Source organism: Aquarana catesbeiana, linkage group LG01, assembly GCF_042186555.1.
Source record: "Aquarana catesbeiana isolate 2022-GZ linkage group LG01, ASM4218655v1, whole genome shotgun sequence".
NCBI lineage: Eukaryota > Metazoa > Chordata > Amphibia > Anura > Ranidae > Aquarana > Aquarana catesbeiana.
Window position 1 is genome coordinate 222,260,580 of NC_133324.1, and position 11,465 is coordinate 222,272,044.

General features: G+C 45.0%; 1 protein-coding gene across 1 annotated transcript in view; it reads right to left on the bottom strand.

Annotated features, from left to right (window-relative positions):
- LOC141139271 (uncharacterized) overlaps nucleotides 1-10,702 on the bottom strand; it is a 141,930-nt gene extending 131,228 nt beyond the window's left edge. The window contains exon 1 of the mRNA XM_073625230.1: nucleotides 10,504-10,702. The gene's annotated coding sequence lies outside the window, so the exon portion shown is untranslated. The remainder of the gene's footprint in view (nucleotides 1-10,503) is intronic.
- Between the last annotated feature and the right edge of the window lie 763 nt (nucleotides 10,703-11,465).

Below are 11,465 nucleotides of genomic sequence, written 5' to 3' on the forward strand. Positions count from 1 at the left end.
CCTTGAGCAATGAGCAATTTCTGCCTCTCAGATAAGTTCCTACTGACACCATTGATCTTTTTAGCTACCTGTAAGGAGGTAATTCTTCCCAATGACCCCCAGTGTAAGGAGCATTCTTCCCACTGACCATCACACTAATGTATCATGAGTTGTAGAAATAGTCATTTTTAGTAGGGGTTCCCTGAGACCAGAAAGTCATTTCAAGGGTTCCTCTGTGTTGGAAAGGTTGAGAAAGGCTGGTCTAGTAGGTTCAATGAGTATTGGAGGAAAATGTATAGTTTTTAGCTTAGGGGAAAGGATGCAAGTGTTGATCATTTGTAAGTTAATTATTTTTTAAGGAGGTTGTGTTTATTGTTCTTAGAGAGGTCAATGGTCAGTTATGTACCATAAGAACTAAACTCTCAGCAAAGTCTCTGAACCAGGATATGTGTACTATAACTGATTTATTATCCTCCTGGTTTAGTACATACAAATCGACAATGGGTAATTTTGTTACATAGTGAGACCTTAATAAACAGGTAGTGGCCCTCAGAGTGTTGTTTAACCACTTCAGTACCGGGCACTTTCACCCCCGTCCTGCCCAGGCCAATTTTTAGCTTTCAGTGCTGTCACATTTTAAATGACAATTACTGTCATGCAACACTGGCAGATAGGGATTTCTTTTGGTGGTATTTAATCACCACTGGGTTTTTTATTTTGTGCTAAATAAATGAAAACGTCCAAATATTTTGAAAGAAACAAACAAACGTGTTTCTTAGTTTCTGTCTAAAATTTTGCAGAGAAGTTATTTCTCTTCCTCACTGATATTCGCTGATGAGGTTGTACTGATGGGCACTGATATGCTGCACTGATGTGGCTGCACTGATAAGCTGCAATAATAGGCAGCACTGATGGCCACTGATAAGCTGCACTTATGGGCACTGATTGGGCTGCACTGATTATCAGTGTAAATGGTGTACTCACTGTGGCCTGACAGATCAGCTCTCCTTTTCTCACACACTGTTTTCGTGTAAGGAAAGGAGAGCTGCAAACCACTGTTTACATTGTGACAGCTGTGATTGGACACAGCTAATCACACGGTAAAGGGCTGCTGTGATTGCCCTTTACCTCGATCTGTGATCAGCTGTGTCCAAAGCACACAGTGGTCATAGAGCATGCCTGATGGGACATACTCCAAGAACTGAGGCTGTCATTCGGGTATAGTGCGGGCAGAAAGTGGTCAACATCCATTACTGAGGTCGATAAGGATTTGTGGAATGTGATGGTGATCTCTTTGGTTTTAGATTCAGGGCTGCTGCTATACCAACAGTAAATATTTCAAAACAGATTTCTTGGAAGAGGATCACTTCAAGCTCCTTATGCATGGAATAAAGTATCAGCAATAATTTTAGAATAGTGTTATTCAACCTTTTTTCAGCCAAGGCACCCTTTAAAATTCCGCACAGTCTTGAGGCACTCCATTCTAAAATGTAAAGAACTAAACAAATAGCTTTGCACAACACAGCAACATCCACACATGTAGGACACCCAGCATTTGAGGTGATTTATTCTTACAAAGCTAATATACTTTTGCAAACTGGTACTGACTAGTATTCCAGTGTTTCTCTTTTGCCTCACTCAGAAGGTCGTTAAAGTGACCCCAGTGCTGATGGAGAGGTGCAGGAGAGGGTCAAACAAGGATCCAGGTGCTTGACATCCTCTTTAACAACCAATTACCTCATTGGGCCTCACAGTGCCCAAGGTTGTAATGCTACACAATAAAAACCTGTGCTTTGTGGAACAAAAATGCATGCTTGATTCACTTCCTAGCTTGTTGACAAATTTTGGGCAATTTGGGGCAATTTTTAGGCATTTTGCCAAGGCACCCCTGAAGGAACCAGAAGGGCACTGTAGGAACTGAGCCTCAGAATAGAGAACTGAGTCTGCCCATTTGAAATTGTGTGCTTCTTGGACAAGTAAGAGAAGGAAAAATGCATAAAATTCAGACTTCTGGGCTGCTGATTAATAAACAGAGAGGTTTAGGCTATTGAATTATCCTAGCCAGATGTAAATATGTTAGTAGGACCATCAGCAAACTCTATATGGTATCTCTGTACCTAATTGTACCACAACTATTTTGGATAATATCAAAAACTAATACCTGGATTCTTGATTTGCTTAAACAGCTCACGCTAATTAAGATGGATGAACCAGACGCTAGTTGCTCTTGTAATAATGTGGAATCCGCTAATCATAAAGAGCTTAAATGTCTCTTTGGGCAACTGTCTTCAGTGTGTGGCGAGTCATTAGGACCTCTCTACCCACACTTCTCCACTGAAGGGCCTAGGATTTGCACTGAATTACAAACCAACTGATTTAAGAAGAAAACAATGAGGACAGCTGTATCTGCTTCCTCTTGCTTACCACAGTCCCCACAGTTCCTCTGATCTCTCGTCAGACTTTTGGGACATTAGGGGGCATCTGCAGCAGCATACCCAGCTAACATTCCTAGACTGTAAGCTTTAATGAGCAGGGTCCTCAATCGAATTGTATTGTAACTGTACTGTCTGCCCTCATGCTGTAAAGCGCTGCGCAAACTCTTGGCGCCATATAAATCCTGTATAATAACATTCTAGGGAATCTCTGCTTCTCTTTTCAGTTTCAGGGCATATAGAATATACCAGCTGTTTGATTTGCACATGGCAAGCTCACCTCAGAAAACAAGCTGGAGTTTTATGCCCAAAAGAATCTCAGCTGTGCTACAGGACACTTAAAGGGCAGTTTTAGGGTGTACTATTATCCGGACTGCACTTTCCCTTCTATGCTAAGTATAGTATCCTCACATCTGATTGTCATTTGTCTCACAGCTAGCCTTGTTCTACGTAGCTTCTACAAGAGCTGTTTTTTACTCGTAGTGCCAAAACCAGAGTGATCTAAAAATTGTACAGACTGACACTGAGCAGCGCCGGCGGTAAAGCGCCGCTATTTTTATCACCACTTTTAGGCCGTTAGCGGGGTGCTTTTAACCTCCGCTAGCGGCCAAAAAAGGGTTAAAAGCGCCTGCAAAGCACCGCTGCAGTGGCACTGCCCATTGATTTCAATTGGCAGGGGCGCTTTAGGAGCAGTGTATACACCGCTCCTAAAGTGCTGCAAAGAAGCTGCCTGCAGGACTTGTTTGAGCTTCCTGCCAGTGCACCGCTCCAGTGTGAAAGCCCTCTGGAGTGAAAGGAGAGGCACTTTACAGGCGCTTTGCAGGTGCTATTTTTAGCGCTATAGAGCCTGTAAAGCAGCTCAGTGTGAAAGGGGTCTAAAGGATATATGTACAATAATCTACAGATATCCTTTCAACATAACTCTTAGCACTTGTAACACATTGTTACAATAATAGTTACAACAAAGTAACTTTTATTTTGACCTAGAGCAGATCTTCAGACTTTATATGTATAAAAACTAAAGAAGGGATCTAAGTTTTCCTGAAAGCTTGCATCTTTAATAACTTTGATTAGACAATTTCTGCATCCTACGACTGTTATTTTGACCTGTAATATTTTGTCCAACACTATACAGTCCATCTTCTAATTCCTAGATAAATCATAGTTTGCATACTCAAACTAATTGGTTTTTCAAAGTACTGTGTTTAAATGAGTAACAAAAAAAAGCATTCAGTGGTTTATATACAGTAAGCAATAATTATAGTGTAGATTGGTTCAAAATAAATATGTCATTTTCCATGTACATTATAATTCTATGTTGCAGTGATTCGTAAATAACTGAAAAAAATAAACCTTTATGACACTTTTTTTGGATATTCACTATAATAAGTCGCTCATCTAATTAAACAACAAATGCCTTTCACACTTTGATAGGATATGACATTTCAATTTTGTAGAAGTAATTAGTTTTCCATCAAAGATTTTAAATACCCACACTAATTAATCACTTAGCACTGGTGGCAGGTCCTGTGTGTCTAATCAGGCTATTATTAATTGCCGTGTATATGTGATATCTGTAGCAGGACAGGCAAGCACTGTCTACCACAGTGGGTATGAATACATGTTGGACAACCTTTAGATTAGACACAAGTGGGTGTTTGAAATAACAACATTTTAGTGCAGAATTGTATGGTATATACTCTTGCTTTTTAGTGCAATGGACCTTGGTTATGTTACCACTAAGAACACTCTCTGCATTGAGTTTACATGAGGTCCTCCTGTGTAGGCTTCCATCTAAATCTGGCCTAATATTATTGCTAAAGTATATTTGATAATGAGTGCTTTTGAAGCCAGAAACCAATTTTGCACAGCAAGCTTTTAGGCTTGGTTCACATCTATGCAAATTCCGCATCCAATTCGCATGACAGGAGATTGTGACCGCCTCTCTATGGAGCGGCTTGCACAAAATTTTGGCCCCGATTCCTCCCTGAAACAGAGAACATGGACGCACCGGACCCCTGCTACGAGCCGCATCCGTCGGAGGTGTGAACCCAGCCTTAGTGTATCATATCTAAAACTTTTTCTTTGTTTTGGAAATTAAAAACTAGGTACACAAGGATGAAAAAAACAAAAGATGAACATTTAGAGCCTAGACTAGATTCAGATTCTATCATAGAATGCCAATACTATTTGGGGGTTCAAAGGCTCCCCCTTTATCAGGGTTTGGTACTGTTGAACAACATGTGTACTGAACCAAGAGAATTGGAGGGATCCTGAGGGGTGATTAGTCTGATGATCCCTCCAGATGCTGAATAGGCCGCTTAATTGGGCATCGATCAGCCTTAATTGGCAAATGGGGGATCAGTAAAACTGGTCAAGTGCCTACAACATCCCTCTGTCCCTCAGTGTGCTTCAGTTAAAGTATGAACTTTCGGGTTATAATGAGTATCATATATTTTCTTGTGGAATATAACTAAATTACCACTAATTGGGGGCCATTGGCTCTCACTGTGCTTGATCAAATATTGTGAGGAAAGAGCGGGCTTGCATGAGTGCCCCCATAGCAAGCAGCTTGGTGTGGGGGCACCCGGACAAGAGGAGGAGTAGACAGCGCCAGCGGAGGACCCCAGAACAGGAGTTTCGGGGCCGCTCTGTCCAATTACAGAGCAGGTAAGTATAACATGTTTGCTATTTTCATTAATTTAATAAATTGAGCCTTGCAATCACTTTCAAATTTTATTTGCTTTTAAGAATCACTTTTCAGGGCCACCCTGAAAAAAAAATTGCACCAAAAATCCTAAAAAAATTGAAAAAAAAAAAATGTTAAACTTACCTGAACCCTTGTTGCTAGTCAGTCTTCCTAATCTGCCTCTTCCTATTCCACGGCGTGTCCTGTTCCTCTGCGAGCGGCCCCGTTGCCTTCTGGGAACTGTGTGTGTTCCCAGAAAACCACGGGGCCATTCACAGAGCACCGCACCGCAGGAAACTGGCAGTGAAGCCGCAAGGCTCCACTGCCTGTTTCCCTTAGTTAGGATGGCGGTGCCAGGACCCGAGAGCCGAGGGACAGGGCGGCCGACATCGTGGGCACCCAGGACAGGTAAATGTACTTTTTTAAAGTCAGCAGCTACAGTGTTTGTAGCTGCTGACTTTAAAAAAAAATTTTCGCTGGCCGGAATCCCGCTTTAATGTACACGGGACGTTTTACAACCTCTCCTGAACGATTTAACATAACAGTACCCAACGTTTAAAAACGTCCGTTTAGCCGTGTTTACATGCGTGTTTATTATTATTATGTACGTGTTTATTTGCGTTTAGAAACTTTTCTTTCTCAAATAGTCAAAAATGAAAAACGCCTGAAAAACTAAATGCGGCTAAACGGGGGGTACCGTGTTTACACGCATTTACAAGCTGTTACAGGTGTTTGGCGTTTCAAATGCCTCTGAACATCCTTCCTGAACGCATTTTTTTGCATTCCAAAAAATGCTTCTAAACTCAATTGCCTAGAAACGACTATAAACGACTCTGTGTACATGTACTGATAAGATAACACAGAGGAGAGTTCAGGGGCAGCTGAAAAAAACGTCCAACTGCTCCTAAACATTCGTTTGTGACAAGGAGCGGGCTCTCCGAGTGATGTCATTGGATGGCCACGCCCCATGGTTATATAACAGTCGGTAGAGAGCGGGCGACAACAAAACAGATGAAGGCATCAACAGAACAAGTGCGGCTTTTTAAAAAAAATTAGCGGGTAACCGGCAGCGAGGAAGACGACAGCAGCGGAAAGAGACGGCGGCGGCTGCGGGAAGAGACGGCTTGAGGGGAAGACGACGGGAAGGAGAAGACAGCAGGAAGAGGCAGAAATAGGAAGACAGCGGGAAGAGACAGCTCGAGGAGGAGATGGTGGGAGGAAGACAGCGGTAGGAGACAGCTCGAGGAGGAGATGGTGGGAAGAACACAGCGGGAAGAGACAGCTCGAGGAGGAGACGGTGGGAAAAAGACAGCGGGAAGAAGACGGTGGGAAGAGACAGCTCGAGAAGGAGATGGCGGGAAGGAAAAGACAGCGGGAAGAGCCAGCTGAAGGAGGAGATGGCAGGAAGAGCCGGCTAGGGTTGTCGAGAAGAGGCTGACAACATGGGGGCAAGGTGCTTTGGTGTGGGGGGAGCAAAGCCCCCCTGCCCCAAAGCAACAACCCCCCTCATGTTGAGGGCATGCGGCCTGGTATGGTTCAGGGGGGTACTCGCTCATCCCATCCCTTTACTTACCTGCCAGGCGGCATTCTCAGATAAGTGTCTTATATGGATTTTTTTTTTTATTTTGGCATGGAGGGGTCCCCTCCGAATCCATACTAGACCCAAAAGGCCTGGCATGTAGCTGGGGGGGGAACCCCGCTAACAGCTGATGACTCATCGGTTGCTAAGAACACAGCGGCCGGCTTCTTAGCTCCCTGCTTAGCAACCAGCTATATACAGTGGTAAAATAAGAACAGCAAAACACATCAAAAATCACAAATGCACCACTTGCGTTTCTGGTGCAGCTCCATTGAAGTCTATTAGCTGCAAATCTTGGGAAAAAAGTCCCCGCTCTTTCCAAAAACGCACTGGCCGCAAAACACATAGATGTGAACTAGTACCATAGGAAACCATGTTAAATAAATTGTAGTGTGTTTCTGCAAACCGCAAAACGCACTAAAAAACGTATAGGTGTGAACGTAGGGTCACCTAGGCAGGCAGAGGAGGCTAAGAAGCAGTCTTTTTTTATTTATTGCAGATAACTGCCATTCAAGATAATAATGTAATTTTGTAATGCTGGCTTGTGTCCCATGATGGGCCCACTTTATTATCAAGAGGACAAACAATATAAAGAAGCAATGAAGTGTGTACTAATATAATTCACAATAAAGCAGAATCGTAACAGTATATAATCAATGTAGACCTTCAAATAATATTTTAGAATTGCAGCGCTTGGTAAGAGACCACCAGAAACCCCCCTAGTGAGTTCCAAGGGCAAGTAGTGACCACTGGCATAAAGTATAAGGGTTACGTGACGTTGCCAAGCTCGACAGCCGGCCATCACACTGAATGGAAACATTGATAGTTTTTATTGGATTGAAATGCGTTTTTTACTGCGTTGTTTGTGAGTAATCTGGCCTTTGCTGTATTCTTAATAAATGTACTTGTCAGTAAATACTGCGCAATTACATTTTTTTATACCTATTTAAATGATGTCCTGATGTGATGAGAGTCTGTCTAAGGAGGATCCTATTGGTGTTCATACAATCTATCTCTCCATGTATGGTGAAATCTAAGTGGAGGAATTTCAAGCGTGTTTGACTGCTTTTGATTAAGTAGTCCACTCATTAGGGTAATGCCGCGTACACACGGTCGGACTTTTCGTCTACAAAAGTCCGACAGCCTGTCCGACAGACTTCCGGCGGACTTTCGGCGGACTTGCAGCAGACTTTCTAACGAACGGACTTGCCTACACACGACCACACAAAAGTCTGACGGATTCGTACGTGATGACGTACACCGGACTAAAATAAGGAAGCTCATAGCCAGTAGCCAATAGCTGCCCTAGCATGGGTTTTTGTCCGTCGGACTAGCACACAGACGAGCGGATTTCGGGGTCCGTCGTAGTTACGACGTAAAGATTTGAAGCATGTTTCAAATCTAAAGTCCGTCGGATTTGAGGCTGAAAAAGTCTGCTGAAAGTCCGGAGAAGCCCACACACGATCGGATTACCAGCCAGCTTTAGTCCGTCGGCGTCCGTTGGACTTTTGTAGACGAAAAGTCCGACCGTGTGTACGCGGCATAAGAGTCAGTGTTAACCAGTGTTAATTTTGGCAGTAAATTGTGATTCAGTTTTAATCTTATGCCGCGTACACACGAGCAGAATGTCCGTCAGAAAAAAGTCCGATAGGAGCTTTTCATCGTATTTTCCGACCGTGTGTATGCCCCATCGGACTTTTTCCGTCGAGGTCAGTATGTTATAGAGGGGACCCAGGTCATCCCCATCCACATCCTGCGGTTCCTGGCATTATAGGATTATGGAAACCGTCACAGCATTTTCAAGAATATTCCTAGGAGAATCTCCAACGGCGGGGGAATTGTTTGGAACCTTTACTGCAAAAACTATTTAAAAAAGACTTAAAAGCCGGCATGCGAGCCGAGCAACAATGTGTGATGTCAGTGCCCAAGCTCCACCCCCTGCGCTTCCAGGAATATTCCTGAAAATGCTGTGAGAGGACTGGATTCCAGAAGTCAGGATTGGGGGATGTGGACTGAGGTGACTCGGGAATCCTCTATTATACACACACTGACCTGTGATTTTGGGGTCCTACCATCTGGTGATGAGTTACCACTCTTTTTATTCTTTGAAAAGCCAGTAGAGTGCAAAACACACCCAAAAACTTCCACCCGGTGCCAAAAAAGTGCACACACATAGAGAGTGACACACAAAAATGTGCAACGGCTGTTACACTGATCCTCCACTAGGGAAGGACCTTACCCTGATCCCCCGGGGCGTTAGGCTCCAGACGGGGACTGAGGTACTTCACTTGTGTCCATCTGGCCAAAACCAGACGGACCCCCGTTCTCTGGAAGGTCTGCCGAAACAGACCCACCCAGGTACTAGGTGGGACTCCCCCGAAGGGAGACCCCATGAGAGAAGGCGAACCAAGCCAGAGGGCCATGTCCACCCCCTCCCAAGACTTTCAGAGTAGGCCTGAGGACCCACACTCTACTCATCACACAGTGACAAAACGTGTATACACCAAACAAAAAAATACAAAAAAGTGACAAACAAGGGATAAATAAAAAGAAAGTGGGGAGAAGGAAGTGGGAGAGTGAAAAGTGACCATTGTGTAATACACTGGCCGGCCCTCTGGACAGGAATAAAAATTTCCCCTGGTCCTAGCCAAAAGGCTCGGCCCAAGAGGCAGGTGCAAAAAACCTGTGTTGCGGTGAAGTGACCATGGTGCCATAAATCAAGTGCCGAAACAGTGTGACTGTACAGCACCCCTGAACTGCCACTTCAGGGGCACATTCACCACTGGCTTTTCGTGCAACCCTGACCACCAACCCAGACCACAGCAGCCCCCACCCCAGCCAGGAAGGCCTGAAGTTCTGGAAGCTTGGTGAGAGCCCTTTACCATCAGACCTCACCGTCACTCCCATCCCTCCTACCTAATTACATTCGGGAAATACTAACCGCTCCCCCGGTGGGAAAGAGGAGCCCGTGTTCTCTCCCGAAAAACTGACCGGGGCTAGAGCTACCCCAATCTAGGCCAGAAGGCCATGGCACCCGACCCTCTGGCCTGACCCAATGGTTCTCCATCCCCATCAGAAGGCTTCCCTTTCGGCTACTAACCGCTCCAGGTTACCTTTACACCAGCAGCTTTTGCATAGCCTCCGCCATCCCTGATACCACCTCGCCGTAGATCAGGGACAGAAGCAAGCGCCACCTCCTGGCAACTGATAAGAACAGATACTACACTTGATCTTAGCCAAAAGGTGATGAGTGACCACTTTTAGGGCTCATTCATATCACACCACATGCGTGTTGCATCTTTGTAATGCATTTCCATACTTTTACATGCGTTTCTCCCCTGTTTGCCTCGCAGTGCATTACGTTTATGCGCTCTTTTGACCATTTGCATTTGTTGTGTTGCATTGTGATGGGCAAATGCAGCGCACTGGTGTGAACTGCATTCATAGGGAACCATTACTTTTTGGGTTGCCATGCATTGCTAATGTGCTGACACTGCATCTGGTGTGAATGATCCCTTACTCCTTGGTGGTGATCATTACTTACTCCAGGAAGTCATGAGGGTGATGTCCGGTGGTCTCACTCCAAGTGCTGCATTTTTTAGAATAAGCTTTGCCATTGTAAAGGAAATAAAAGACAGTCTGTTGCTATGCATTTTCCAGCACACAACCTACCCCATACTCACAGTCCTGCCAGCCATGCAGTATAATTAGAACTTTATACTGTTATGATGTACAGGAATGGACAGAGCAGTGACGAGCTCCATTGAAGAACCTCTCCCAGCCCTGGCTCTGCTCTCCGTATAATGAAGGGAAGGCTCACTTACCGTCCCGTCGCTCGGTCTGCACACACCTCTCAGCCAGGTGAAAACTTTTACAGTTACAACTAAAGAGGCCGCTCTGCTGCACTTCGAATCTGCGTCTCCTAGCAACCCCGGAACGCCGGATATTCCGGCTGCCGTTGTCGTGGAAACCGTAGAATGCTGGAAGCCGTACTTTTCTCTGATAGGCTGGGATTTTCTGCGGTTGCCTAGAAACGCTTCCGAAGGAGGTTACAGCAGCGCCAGATTGTGGTCGTTGAGCGGGTGTGGAGGATTGACGTGACGTCACTGTGGAACGCAGAGGGGGAGATGCAGATAGTCCTGAGGATGGACTCCACAATGATGGCGGAGCTCATCATAAAAATGCCAGGGGCCTGGCTGCTGACAGATCCCAAACCAGAATGTCAGAGAGACCTCATTATTCCTGCCAGCCTTCTAGGAGCCCAGCACTTCAAGTAGAACCTTGGCTCCATGCCCACAGGGTGTTTGCCCAGCTCCCCTAAATGATTTTCCACCTGGCAGCAGCTTTTTGACAGAACAAAAACACTTGGCACGTTTAAAATAGGGTGACCACATTTCCAAACTACCATTCAGGGACATCCAACTTCCCCCCCAAAAATGAGGGGGGGGCAATGTAGTCTCAGGGATGACAGGGAATTTGGCGTGACTTATCGGGTGACTGGCTGGTGTTAGCACATAAATCATCCCCACACCATGCTAGATATGGTGTCAGGATGATCAAATCACATTATTTCTATTACCACATTGTAATATATCATGAAATAGTTCAACTCACCATAATGCAGAATCAGTGGGAACCCTGAGCTTGTCACTTGCCACCAGATGCAGCGTGCCACTTGCCACCCATAGCCTGCCACCATATACAGTGTGCCATTTGCCACCCATAGCCTGCCACCAGATGCAGTGTGCCACTTTCCACCCATTGCCTGCCACCAGATGCAGTGTGC